The sequence below is a fragment of the Rhea pennata genome, chromosome 5, assembly GCF_028389875.1.
Source record: "Rhea pennata isolate bPtePen1 chromosome 5, bPtePen1.pri, whole genome shotgun sequence".
Lineage (NCBI taxonomy): Eukaryota > Metazoa > Chordata > Aves > Rheiformes > Rheidae > Rhea > Rhea pennata.
The window spans coordinates 54,272,670-54,285,933 of record NC_084667.1 but is presented as its reverse complement, the minus strand read 5'-3'; the positions used below and the strand labels follow the sequence as shown (position 1 = coordinate 54,285,933).

Below are 13,264 nucleotides of genomic sequence, written 5' to 3'. Positions count from 1 at the left end.
GCTGGGTGCAGATTTGTCACATCCTTGCCTTGCCAGAAACTTGCTTACAACACTGTGACCTACAGTAGTTTCTGGATAACTGTCAGCTTATTTCAAAATACGTTACTGAAATAGTTTGTGATGTAATGACAAAACAGCATCACAGCTGGTATCAACAGCAGAAAACAACAGAGGTCACCATCGACTTGTAGGAAGCTGTATCTTCAGAATCCATTTTAGAACTTGAGGGATAAATCAAACCAAAAAGCACAAAACCTATTTTCTGATGGCATCATTTCAAAATTCTATAGTATGAACAAAGCCAATTACTGTAAAACATTGAGTTTCGCAGAAATGACATTTTTGTTGTTTTCTAATCCAAACACAAAGAGGGTTTTTTTTCCTTATCCCACATGAAAAAATAGAAGCAAAACCTAGCATCTCCTACTGATTGGATTTTTTGAAAAGGGAAGGGAGAGGGTGTCTCTGTTTTCTTGTTTTTGTCTTACAATTGTTATCCCATTATCAGTATTTCCAGTTCTAAAGAAATAGGGATTGCTACAGTTTGGTGCATTATCACTTATTCTGTTCTGGATTTAAATTAGTTATTCTGTTCTAGATTTTTAGTTGAGATTTTCTATTTATTTCATCCAACAGCCTGTTTGTTTTTTTTAATCAAACACTGAATGTCAAGTAGTTTGAAATATATGGGATTTTTAGAATTTTGTATTACATTGATGAGTTCACCTTAATTTTCTTTACAAATCTTTTACAGAAATTTGTGAAATTGACATAAAAATCAAATTTTAATTTGGAGTTAAACTCTGACAGTTATATATCATAATACAAGCAGTTGACATTAAATATCCATTCCTTACAAAGGAGAGAAGATAGTAGTGATAGAATAACAAAGTACAGCAAAAGACTGATCTTAACTGTGCTTTTAAATCACAAACACCTGTCAGCAAGCTTAAGGAGGAAGTAGCTGGGAAGAAAGACACCCTTCTCTTCATACAAAAATAACTTCCAGAATTCCTCTGGAATTTATGTGTATTGTTTTCTGTTTTAAGTACTCTGCTTGCCTTCTCTTTGAACCTACTTGAATTGGATAAAATTAATTATTTAATCATGACCTGCAAAGGATTAGGAAAGGTTTCTTTCTGCTCTATTTTACATTAGAAATACTAGAGAATGCCAATTTCCTTCAGTACTTCAGCTAAAATTGGAAATATAGACACGTGTTCTGACTGCTCCCACTGGATAAGACTAAACAGCTGCTGCTCTTCCTAAGGTTTTGTCATGGGATAGAATTATTCTTCCATCCATAAAAACAGAAGGATGCCCCTTGCATGGTATAAAAATACTGAATACTTTAATAACATTAGCATTACAAAAGAAGAGTTCCAAATGGCAACAGAGGTTTGAGCCAAGTAAAGAAAACACTTAATTTGATAATACTCTAGGCATCAATATCACTTTTCTCCTGAAATCATTTTACTAAGGTTTAAACCTTACAGTGCTCCAGTCAACTTCACCTTCCTATACTGATTTTTTAAGTGCAGATGGTTATGTTATGGAAGGCAGTGTATCTCTGAGTGGGGATGGAATGAAGAAGGCTGGGTCTCCAGTGCCACATCTTCTATTGCATATGCATAGTGCTTAGCACAACCTAAAAGGAAGATGGGTTTTTATTATATTTATGATCTTATTGTTGTCTTGTTATTAGGTAATAAGGAGGATCTCCAATCCCTGTGTAAGTAAATGTAATCTTAGGAGAGTCCTAACTTGTCCACCTGGACAACTACAAATATAACTTGTGCTATAACTGAATACCTGAAACAGCTTGCAGTGTTTTGCAAAGCCAACAGGATCAGTGAAACACAGTATACAACCGATCTATCCACTGGGGAAAGGCGGTGCCAGGAGCAGACAAAGCAGAGCCAGGTATGTAAATTTACATTATTTAAAGATTTCCTAGCACAAGAATGACCACATTGCCCACATGTGGCTAAATCTTTACATTGTTGGTGTAGTGATGTATGAGTAGTTCACAGACCTGACTCTTCATTAGCACTGTACGTAGGTTTGTAGTCTGTTCTTCTGAGCTTCAAGGGTGTATATTGCCCCCATCACTACAGAAAAGTATGTGAAAAATATGCTTTTTTCCTGCACAGACAGTAATACTCAAAAGTGATGGTGCTTTTGAATATGCTTATGAGTGCAGGACAGAAGGACATGGAGAAATTAGGCAGAAAAACTGAATGTTGCATCTAGGAGTTAAAATGATGCCATAGTAAACTGTGGTCCTTAACAGTACAGATCTGCATCTTGTAGCACAGTTGGTCAGCGATTTCATTTGTTCGTAATGTAAACAAAGCCCTGATAAGAAGGTCATCAGGGAAAAAAAAAAAAAAAAAGATGAGATATTAAATCCACAGAGAGTAACAGGATAATTACTGAACATGATCATTCAGACAGAGCTGAATGTCACACACTGCAAATGATGAGCACGATGAGCTGAACAATGGGTAGGATCTTGTGATGTGAGCCAGGTTTGAGCCAGCTTTTTCATGGTCACTTCCAGGCATAGCTCTTCAGGAGTGAAGCAGCAATTTTGTTCTCCACGACTTTTGTAACTGATGACCAGAACGACTCCTCTCTGGTTCCATAAAACTGCCACCATAGGGATGTGGCCAGACAATAATAGGATGTGATTATTGCATTTCATCTCTCTGATGTTTCAGGATTTACATTATGCTCAAGGGCTTTTGGACTCCAAATTTAAACCTTACTTTCCCTAATACTTTACTGTCCTTGCACGCACTACTTTCCCTAATAAGCATTTGATCAAGGCTGTAGCTATGGATATAAGTCATGCAGTAATCAAGCCTGGAGGTTTGATTTTTAGCTGCATCGCTGTTAGGTGGCTTCAGTCTTTTCACCAGACACAAAGAGAACGGCATTGGCGAGTCACGTCATGGGAGGTGGGAACTAGGGGTTTTAAATTATCTAGGATTTGAAATTAAAATAGACTATAAGGCAGCTCCAAATGTGTTAGTTCTTATAAACTGACTCATTCAGTTCCTATGTCCTGCCTCACTGACTAAATCTTCGGTGTTATTACTGAGTCTTCTCTTTTATCACACAGATGTTTGGTAGTCTGATTACACTGCAATCCAATTTAGACTTTAGATTATTTGTTCAGAGCTCTTTCACTGTCTTGCAAGTTTCACCTCAGTTTTTACAGGACACAGCTTCCAGATTTTGATGTCAACAGTACCACGGAAATAAAAGGCCTGCTCGCCGTGCCCAGCCCTGCCTCAGCAGGAAGGAAAAAGTCCTGGAAGCAGCCTCGCCATTCCCACAGCCCTCACCACCCTTGAGAGCCTCATTCTCTCCCAAAATGGCGGACGCGGCCTCGCCTCAGCGGAGCCGCCCGCCGCCCCTCGCGCGTGCGCATGCGCCACGGCACCGGGCCTGAGCGCCTCGCGCTCCTCCGGCGGGGGAAGCGGAGCGCGTGCACACGTGAGCCCCCTGGACCACCCTGCATCTGCTCCACCGCCGCCGTATCTCGCCACCGCATTGGTTAGTCTGTGAACCTTTCACCTTTTACCCGGCTCTCGCCGCCAATCGCCTGGCTCCTTGCATGTCGCGGGGATGTGGAGCGTGTGAGCTGCGCAGGGTGACATTCTCGGAGCGGGCTTGCGTTGCGGGCGTTGGGCGGCTCCTGTTGGTACGGGTGGGAGGGGTGGGGGAGGGAGGTGCTCCGTTTGCGTAGGGCCGGCAGCGCAGGGGGAAGGGAGGGGGAGGAGGCTATCCCGGGCCCAGGTGAATGGAGGAACCTGACAGTTGGGGGGAGTGAGGAGGCGGCGGTGGGGAAATGGCGGCGGCGGCAGCACAATGAGACGCGGCCTGTAGTGGGGGGAGCGCCGGGCTGGGACCCGTCCGAGCAGGTAGGAGATGGCGGCCCAGGCGCGCCTGCCCTCGCCCCGGGAGCTGCATGGCGGCCGCGCACGGGTGCCGGAGCCCAGCGCCGGCCTGCGCTCGCCGCGGCCGCGCCGCGTGCCGAGGGGCGGAATGGCGGCGGGCGCTCCCTCCCCGCCCTGGCCCCGGCTAGTCCTGCCCCGCCTCCGCCCCAGCCGCGGGGGCCCCTCTGCCCCGGGCGCCGCCGGCACCGGCCTCCGGGAGCGGCCGCAGCAACTTCCCGCTGCCCGCGGGGCCCGGGCCCGCGCGTGGGGCGGCGGCAGCGCCCGCCCGGCGCCGCCGCGCCTGGCCCCTCTCGGCTTTGTCTCCGCGCCACGCTCGGGGCCCGCTGCGCTGCGCGTTTGCGGCCCGCGCTCTGCCCCCTCCGACCTGGGGCTGCCCGGAGCTGCTGGGCCGGGTTGTGTGTGTGTGTGTGTGTGTTGGGGGGGGGGGGGGGCAGGGAATGCAGGGCAGCAAAAGCGTTTCCCCTTGGAACGGTTAAGGGGGTATAAGAGACTCTTCAGTTCTCTGCTTTTTTTTCTCTTCCCCCCCCCCCCCCCCCCGTCCTTTTCCAATTTAAATGAGGCCTGGCTGCATAGAATGTAGAAACACAGTGGCAATGTGATGAGGGCATACTTTGTGCTGTACGATTTTAGATCGAATAGGCAAAAGGTTATAAAGACAAATATTTTTGTGGTGGCATTTGATACTAGTTAGATAATATAGAAAACCATCAGGAGATAGAAAATAGGTTGTAGTATTGACATTTCTTAAAACATCAGATATTCTTTGTTTCCAAAAGATAAGCCTCTTACTAGTCCAGCTGACTTCAGCTACTAAAAATCTGGAGGATGCATGGTGCTTCAGATGATGCGTTTTGGGTATTCGTGATGTTGAAATACTGAACTTCAAGATATGCAGTGGCTCAGCTGGTGGAAAGCTAGGTTGGAAGGGGGATACCACTTTCAAGGAAATGGGATAAAATGTTAAGAATTAACTTTGAAGGAACTTGACTTACACTGTGTCGTGCTGTGTTTTAAGGAGGTTTTTGATTCCCAAGCTATTGCAGGTGTGCAAAGGAAGTGCAAATGATGTTTAGCAAGATGGGAGTGAGGGTTTTTGTGTGTTTTCTGTGTGTATAAGTTGATACAGGCACAAGCTGGAATTGGTTTTTATTATACCAGAATTATTTCTCTAAATCCTTAAGAGGGGCCTTTCCTGATGTCTATCTTAACAAGATATGTTGTAGTATGTATAACTGTATAACAGACTTGAAGATGCTACTGGAAGTTTTCAGCTGGAAGGTGCATGCACCTGTATGATCTCCCAGTTATTACTTGTTCCTAATCTGTAAGACTTAAATGTATGTATGTATTTGTTCAGACTCTGAATTAGCTGCTGCCATTTATGCAGCTATCTTGGTGTGATACGATTCTATGAAAATGACAGCTCAGTACTCGTCAGTAGTGCAAGTAATGTTAGAATTGACAATTGAGAATAAAATGACATCAATATGCTATTGTATAAATCCATGATGGACTCTTATCTTGTATGCTGCATGCAGTTTGGATGTTTTCTCCGTGCCTTTCTTCCATATGCAAAAGGTTATGTTAGACTAAGAAAAGGAAGAGAGAAAGTTGACTAGTGTGGTTAAAGGACTGAAACTTCTTAGCCAGGAAAGAGATGACAGAAGAGGAATAAGAGATGTGTATGAAATACAGTTATGAAAAAAAGCAGGTTGGGAGCAGTTGTTAGGATTTCCCTGTTCTCCTTTCTTTTGAGGTTTCTGTAGTTGTCAGTTTCCAAGCAAACAAAAGGAGATGTATTTTAGCTATGTAGAATGTAAAAAACTTTGCTGTAACAGCATATTGGCAAGGCTAAAAGCTCACATGAAGGTCAAAATAAATTTTTTGTAGAAAAATGTTCATCAGAGACTATCAAACACAAAAGAAAACTTCAAGGTGACTGGTCAGTGGGAAGTGGTACTGCTTGCCCAGGTATTATATTCCTTGCTAGGCGTCCTCCATTGGTCACCGGTAGAGGGAAGCCAACAAACTAGAAAGATGCTTTGTCTGACACAATATTGTTCTAATGTTTTTTTTTTATAAATTGCACTGGTTGAGAAACACTTTAATGTGCTGCAGCTTAAAGATTAATATCAACAACAAAAAGCTGAACCTGTGACTCAAAAAACTGTTGTTTTCTTGTTTTTTGTTTTTGTTTGTTTGTTAGTCTGTTTGTTTTCAAACTCTGTAGGTCTTTCCCATCCCAAAGATTTGTTTGTAAGGGCTGTTTCCCATTCTTCGGAAAAGTTCATAGGTGGCAGAAAGTTGCTTTAGCATACCTGGTCATAAAATCTGAGTATCCCTGCTTCATCTATGTTGCCTTTCAGTATAACCTGACTAAACCTTTATCTCTCTGTAACCAAATGCCAAATTAAAATTAGTGGCAAAGACAAACTAGAAGAGGATGTTTATCCTTCTTAAAGAGTCAGTAACTTTGTAAAGTGGATATGGTAAACTAGAGGGTGATATATTTGAGTTATCTTCCAGATAAACTGTAGAACGTAATTGATAGCAAGAGTTCAGTTTTGAAGTGGATTGTATACTTACAGATGATAAGCATTATCTTTTATAGTATGTTCTAAGAATACAAACAAGAACACTAAAACTTTTTTTGAAATGGGTTATTTCATAATTCTCTGTGAGAGAGTAAAGGATTTGGTGTTTGTTTTTTTTCTTTCTACAAACTAGAGAGTATACTGAACATGTGTCATCCATGGGGCAGTGAGATGATTCCTGTGCTCCACTTTCTTGATGTCCTGGTGATTATCTGTGCAGCCACTGACCGTCTATATCCTATCTCTGTCATATGTTCAACAGTAGTTTCTTCAGGCTGATAGCCACTTCCTAGGAGTAAAATTTCGGTGCTGCCTTTAAAGAAAGTAAAAGTATAACTCTAGTATTGTGTAGAACAGTAACCTCTACGTATTGCTATGCTATTAGAACGTTCTGCCTTTAAGGCTAATGGTGATGACTGAGGCAGAGGAGAAAATGAGATTTGCTTACATCCTCCAGACTTCATTCTTCATCCTTTTGCCTTTCATAACTTTTATAAAAGAAATGTGATAAACTGATGGAGGAAAAAATGATACATAGTAAAAAATATGGTTTTTAGCTGAAGATGCTACAGTCTTGGGTTGAGATTTGAAGGCTTGGTGTTCAAACTGTGGTAATTGTTTGAGGGGATGGGCAGACATAGGAATGTAATTAAAATAACTGTTCTAAAAGGTTTAATCCATAGAACAAAAGAGCACACACTTCCTATTTAAAACCTTATGCTGTGATAATCTATTGAGTGAGTGCAGTCCATTTTGGTGGTTCTTGCTTGTTTTATCTATTTAGTCATAAATTTTCAAGTTTGAAAGCTGTATCTAAAATTCCCTTGTTGTTTCTACTCTTCGTTGTAAACTGTATTAGCTAAGTAAAATTTCTGTGATATTTGTCACTTTCAAACTGCTGCTACTTTTGGAAAGAAAACTGAAACTGTTATCAAATTTATTTGCATTGTTATGCCTGCTTTTGTGAAGGAATGTGGGAGATGATGAAATGTCTTTCTCTAGTAGAAATGGGAAAAGATAACATTGTCCAACTTCTTACATGAGTACTTCTGAAGCCAAGGGACTCTTGTCCCTCATGTCATAGCTTTTTCTTCAGGGGATACACGGTGGTAAATCTGCTATTCTTGTTTTGCTTGGTATAGGTGTTACTTTTGGCATCCTTTCTTACCAAGAAGTAGAACCAGAAGTGTTCTATCTTGATCCTTTCTAGTATGTAGTAGTATTGTAGAAAAATGTGTTACTTTTCATGTGCTTTTTCCTCTTTATGGTCGTGGCTCAGTACTTAAACATTTTCATGTAACCTGACTTAATTAGTTTCTGCCCATGTACCATCAGAAAGGATCAGTTCCTTCCCTGGGTTCACCAAGTAAGTACATGCATGCACACATCTGGAATGCAGCAGAGCGGCTGTTGGCTCCAGGTTGTGTACACACACAAAAATAAAAACCCTTAGTGTGAATTACTGAAACCTGTTTTCCAGTGCCCACTCCTCTTTTGGAACCACTTATTCCTAATAAAAGGTCAACCATGTAGCAGCCTTTCTACCAGCAGAGATGTGAATTAAAGCTGGATAGAGAGGGGAGGGGGAAATCACTTTTCTTGAAAACTTACAGGAAAATTAGTATTTTTATTTTCTTCATGAAAACTGGTTTGGAGGTTTAGATCTAACTGATTACTTATAGCATACATTTCCTTTCCTTAGAAAGTGAGACAAATAGAGCTCGCTTTCTAAAGCTGATTTGTTTGACTATTGAGATGATTGGGGTATGCAAATAGCCAGCTATTACCACATGTCTGGGCTGGTTAGCTTTGCAATTCATGTTTCTCCTTTGTTTACAGCAGTCTGCTTTGTTATCTGTGATCTAGATCAAATGTCTTACTGCTTTCTTGCAACTGTTACTGGCTCTATATGGTGACTTTGGCCGTGTTTTCTTTTCTTTACTTGCACAGTAACTATAGAAGCACATAGGTACTGTTACGAACTTCCTTCTGAATCTTTTAAAAATACTTTCTTAAATGTATTTTTTTATTTAAGAACAAACGAACAAAGTTTACTTAAAGGCTAAGCTGCTTAGTAATTGATAGATGCTTGAAAACTTAAGAGATGATCTAGTGATTAGACATGATCTAGGATTCAGGAGAGCTAAACCTGGTTCTGAGAGTTTTGGCAACTTAATTCAGGTATCTTTCCCCCCCCCCCCCCATCCTTTCAGTTTGGCTTGCAGATGCTTGTGTCAAGGACAATTACTGTGTTGTGTATTGCATTTATACCTTAAGATATTTAGATGTATTTAGGCTGACTTAATTGTAGCTTTAGGAAATGTTCATTAATTTTATATTTGACCATCCTTACCATCCTTAATGGTAAGAATGTTAGTTCCTGAGATCAATCTCAAGCAAGACTTTTAGTTCCTGAGTTTTTGTTCTAAGCAGACAAATCCTTCTGTCTTCTTAACTTTATTGTGCATGGTGAGTAAGTTTGCCTTTGGAAGAGGACACTGAAGTGAAATAAACTGTTTACAATATAACTAAAAGCTTTGGCCTTTTCTTCCCTTTTTTTGTGATCTATAACCTTTTCCATCTTTCTACCGAAGTTAAATGCCTGTATTATAGCTTGCTACATAAAGTTATTAGTCAAGAAGAGATCTGATCTGTGTGAGAGATCCTGAAAGAAAGATTTATTCCTGTTGCTGAAGATCACGTTTAGTTACTGTACTAACACAGTGCTGTCTTAGTGTTCTCCAAGATTTTTGAAATTGAGTGACTAATAAAGGTGCAAAAGGGGTGAGAAAAAGGATACTTTTTTATTGGTTTGAATCCCTCTTACTGTCTTAAGTTCTGTGAATCCACAGGAAGGTGTGTGGGTGTGTGTCTTGTGTAGCTTGTTTTCACCAAAATGCTTTTCTGTTTACATGAGACTAAATTGACCTCAGGAGATAAATAATTTCTTCCAGTGTAATGAACTGTATCAGCCTCACAGTCATGTGAGAAAAATGGCAGAAGTATCTTGATAAGAGCATAGGAGTTATCCTTTTCCTCTTCTACCTTTCTCAATTATTTCTACAGTTATTCTAAGCAAGACCTGCATTTTCTATCAGTATATGAAAATGAAATAAAATCCCTTTCTTTATTTTGTAAAGATCTTAAAGAAAAAAAGATCCCCCCCCTTTCCTCATTGTCTTCAAAGAGTATTGAACTTACAATCGAGATCAGCATCCTGGCTTTCTTTGTTTGGGGAATAAAGGAATATAGCAAACTGTAACTCTTTACTGCAAGAAAAAGCTGTCTGTTTGTATACTTTCAAGGATTATAAGTTTGATAATTCAGATGTACATTCAGGTATTCAAGTCTATTCAAGTCATGTTTGTATGTTGAATAGATCAGTTGATTTTTCTGTATAAGCAGAAAGACCTCAGTTTAGTGAAATTTTCCTCTGTGACTAGAGTAGTTACTTTAGAATTTCTGTTACGGGATATGAAAGGAAAGAGCTTGAGCTGTGGCAGGTAACAAAACTCTGGAGGAGCAGGTGTAGGCTTTATGGAGTAATGGGTACCATAGAGCTCTCTGAGTCTTGAAAAGATACATGATGAACTCCCAGGAGATGAGTAATTTTCTCTGTGTGTGTGTGTGTGTTTTTTTTTTTTTTTTTTTTTTTTTTGGATAGCTAATACTCTGCTATATAGAAGTTGAGATGTGAAACCTGTTTTGCTAATACTGAATCTTCTGGAAAATGGTCTTCTCCATACTACATGTTACCTAAACTGAATAGAAGGTGAGTTTTCAGTAACAGAATTCATGATTTGGTAAAACTGCTTACTGACTTTTTTTTTCTTCTTTGCTGTTTTTTTATCTCGGTGGATAAGGGTCTACAAGGAAATACTGAATGGTTTAAGGAGATGTAGTGACTGGCATAATGATGAAGGAGGTGCTGACTTCTGCTAAGTGCTTTAGGTTTCATGACAATAATATTGCTAACATATAGTTTGCCAACTACAAACTGTTTTTAAAACCTTCTGCCAGTTCATCTTGTTACTGCTGTCTGCTGCCATTAGACCTTTCCTTTTGATGCATTCAGTTAGTTTGTCTTGAACTAGACGACAAGAAATTCCTCTGAACTTTAAGTTTATTGTATTATGTATTGTAACAGTTTAGCAACACTTGCCAATAGAGACAAGTTATTGTCTTATTTTGAGTGACAGTCAAAAGCCTCTTGAATCTGATTTGCTTGTTCTCTGCAGTGTAGGTAATCCAATGGCTTTTTGCTTTCACAATCATGACAATTGTTTCTATTACTGTCTTCATGCCAGCTCAATAGTCATCTGAGCCCCTCAGTTAGCTAATTCAGCTCACTAAACCAGCAGAAATCTTGCGTAGCCAAAGATAATAATGAAAAAGATGTCTTAGTAGCTGAACTGTTTCTCCAAAAAAGTCAGACAAATGTCAAAGGTGTTTAGAGAAAGGAAGCAGCAGTGAGAGGAGTAGGGCTCCTTCATCTAGCACTAGATTTCTAAGGAATTGGATCAGCAATCTCTTGAAATCTAATCTCAAAACGCTTCCTCCCAGACGATTGTCTTGCTTGCTGTGTGAATATTGGTTTCTCTTCTGTCACTTAAAATATATTTTTCTAAATTATTTGTTCTCAACTTTCCACTTTCTCACTTATTGTTAGGCTTTTGTTACAGGCTTGGTAAGCTTGGTTTCTTTTATGAGAATCTGGAGTAAATACTGGACATGGATCAAAATAAGAAAACTTGTAGCCTGTTATGAAAATGGAATGAAATACCTCATTAGACTTAACTGCATTTCTTTAGCGAGTAATATTCTGAGGTTTTGATAGTTTTTAAACAAAAGTAGTAACCATTAGTAAGTATAATAATCAGGATGGAACGTGTGCGCTCTGGCTACATTTTTCAAATTTGGGAAATTTAGATCCAAATTAAAACCTCCCATTTTCTTATCTAGTAGTAGTTCATAATTAGGGAGCTGTGCAAGAAAACACTTGAAATTTTAAAGCATCATTTTCTGTTTTCCTCAAATCTAATGAGTTTGTATTCCAAGGCAGTAATGTAACCAAACACAAATAAAAGTTTAATAGCCCAAGTCTTCATTTTTTTTCCTTTATGCAGTTTGCATTTTTCTGAAACTGACCTATATTTAGTAATTGGTGTATTTGTGTTTTTGCATTTTTCTGAAACTGACCTATATTTAGTAACTGGTGTATTTGTGTTTTTAGGCTCAAAGTGATTAGGCTTCAGGGAGGGAAGGGTAAAGCATTGTCCTGAACTTAAAAATCAAAAGCACAAAATCCTAGTCTCTTCATCACCAATATGATTTAGAGACTTGTAGTTCTTAATTTTAAATCAAAGCTTTAGGACCCCAGACTGTCCACAACAGAGGTCTTTTTAAATAATTATGTGGGAATTCTAAAGGAAGAAGTTGAACTAACTGGAACAGACATGTTAGATTTGTAAGTAGGAATTTCCTGATTTTTTGAATGAAGTTTTGACTCCTTCTGCCACATTAATTACTCAGTCTTCTGAGTAAAACTGGGGGAAAAATTAGGCTATGCAAATTTTCAAGACCGTTAGTTTTTCTAATGGGCTAAATTCATCTTCATGGTGTAATTTGACTGTAGTTAAAAAAAAAAAGTACTGTTAAAATGCGATTAAAATGCAGTAAAACTTTGAGCAAGAATATCCAAAAAATATGAACTCTGTGACTTTCAGTGTTAGAAGTCTAGCACTTAATCTGGGCTGAACCTTTGTATCCCATTTGGGTTTACATCCATCAGTTTGATTTTATAGGCATTTCCGCTTAGGATCTAGTTTGATTATATGTATAATAGTTTCATATTAAATTATTGTGGCCAATACTTAATGCAAGAGTATTCACAAGTTTGTTATGGTACTGTTCATAGGGTCTAAATAAAAAGAAAAAACCAGAAGATTTATATAAAATATTCCTGTTCCTTAAAACTTTGCATGCTAATTAGGAGAGAGAAGATAATGGAGATACTACTCAAAATGATAGATCCTTTTTCCTGTAAGGGGTCTGAAGCTTATAGCCTGTGTCTTGGGCTGTAATTTGACAAGTGTTTTAGCTGGCGTTCCTGTCTAGGAAGATAATACCTGCATACATGCTGGCTAGTGGTATTTGCTGCCAAGCCTTCTTGGTGCAAGCGTGTCTAAAACTGTGTGATGAAATAGGTTAGGGAAACTGATTAATGCAAGAAATAACTTTTCTTTTTGTGCGATTTCTTTCGCTACTATTTTTCTTACTATTATGGTCAATTTCCAGGTCTGCACAAGTTAGATGGAAAAACTTGTGCCAGCATGTGACAGGGGGTGGGAAGCAGCATGTGGGATGAAGAGTGATTGAGAGTATTGCTCTTGTGTGTATGGCAGTGCCAGCTTAAATGCATGTTGAGCTGTGATCTGGGAGACACTCGGACATGAGGATAATACATATATTTTGGTTTTTTTTCTTACTGCTGGGTGAAAATGGAAGAACAGTGATGAAATACAAAGTGACTTTCTTGTATTTTGTCTGTATTGTGGAATATCATATTTCTTCTATGAATATTTTAGAAAACTTTTATCTATACAACCAGAAACATTTTTTGAGAGCTAAGATGAACTGCCACTCTGGTGAAATTAAGATAGGGTAAACCTTTGCATACATTCTGTTTAATCTTTCTTGCAA

At 39.5% G+C, this 13,264-nt stretch overlaps 1 protein-coding gene across 5 annotated transcripts in view; it reads left to right on the top strand.

Moving 5' to 3' along the window:
• The first annotated feature begins 3,464 nt into the window (after positions 1-3,464).
• DICER1 (dicer 1, ribonuclease III) overlaps positions 3,465-13,264 on the top strand; it is a 67,331-nt gene continuing 57,531 nt past the window's right edge. For 3 of the 5 annotated variants that reach the window (XM_062576605.1, XM_062576602.1, XM_062576606.1), the window contains exon 1: positions 10,233-10,334. The gene's annotated coding sequence lies outside the window, so the exon portion shown is untranslated. Of the gene's footprint in view, positions 3,565-3,872; positions 3,933-10,232; positions 10,335-13,264 lie in introns of those variants that run through there. The other 2 variants (XM_062576604.1, XM_062576603.1) reach the window with 2 other exon arrangements.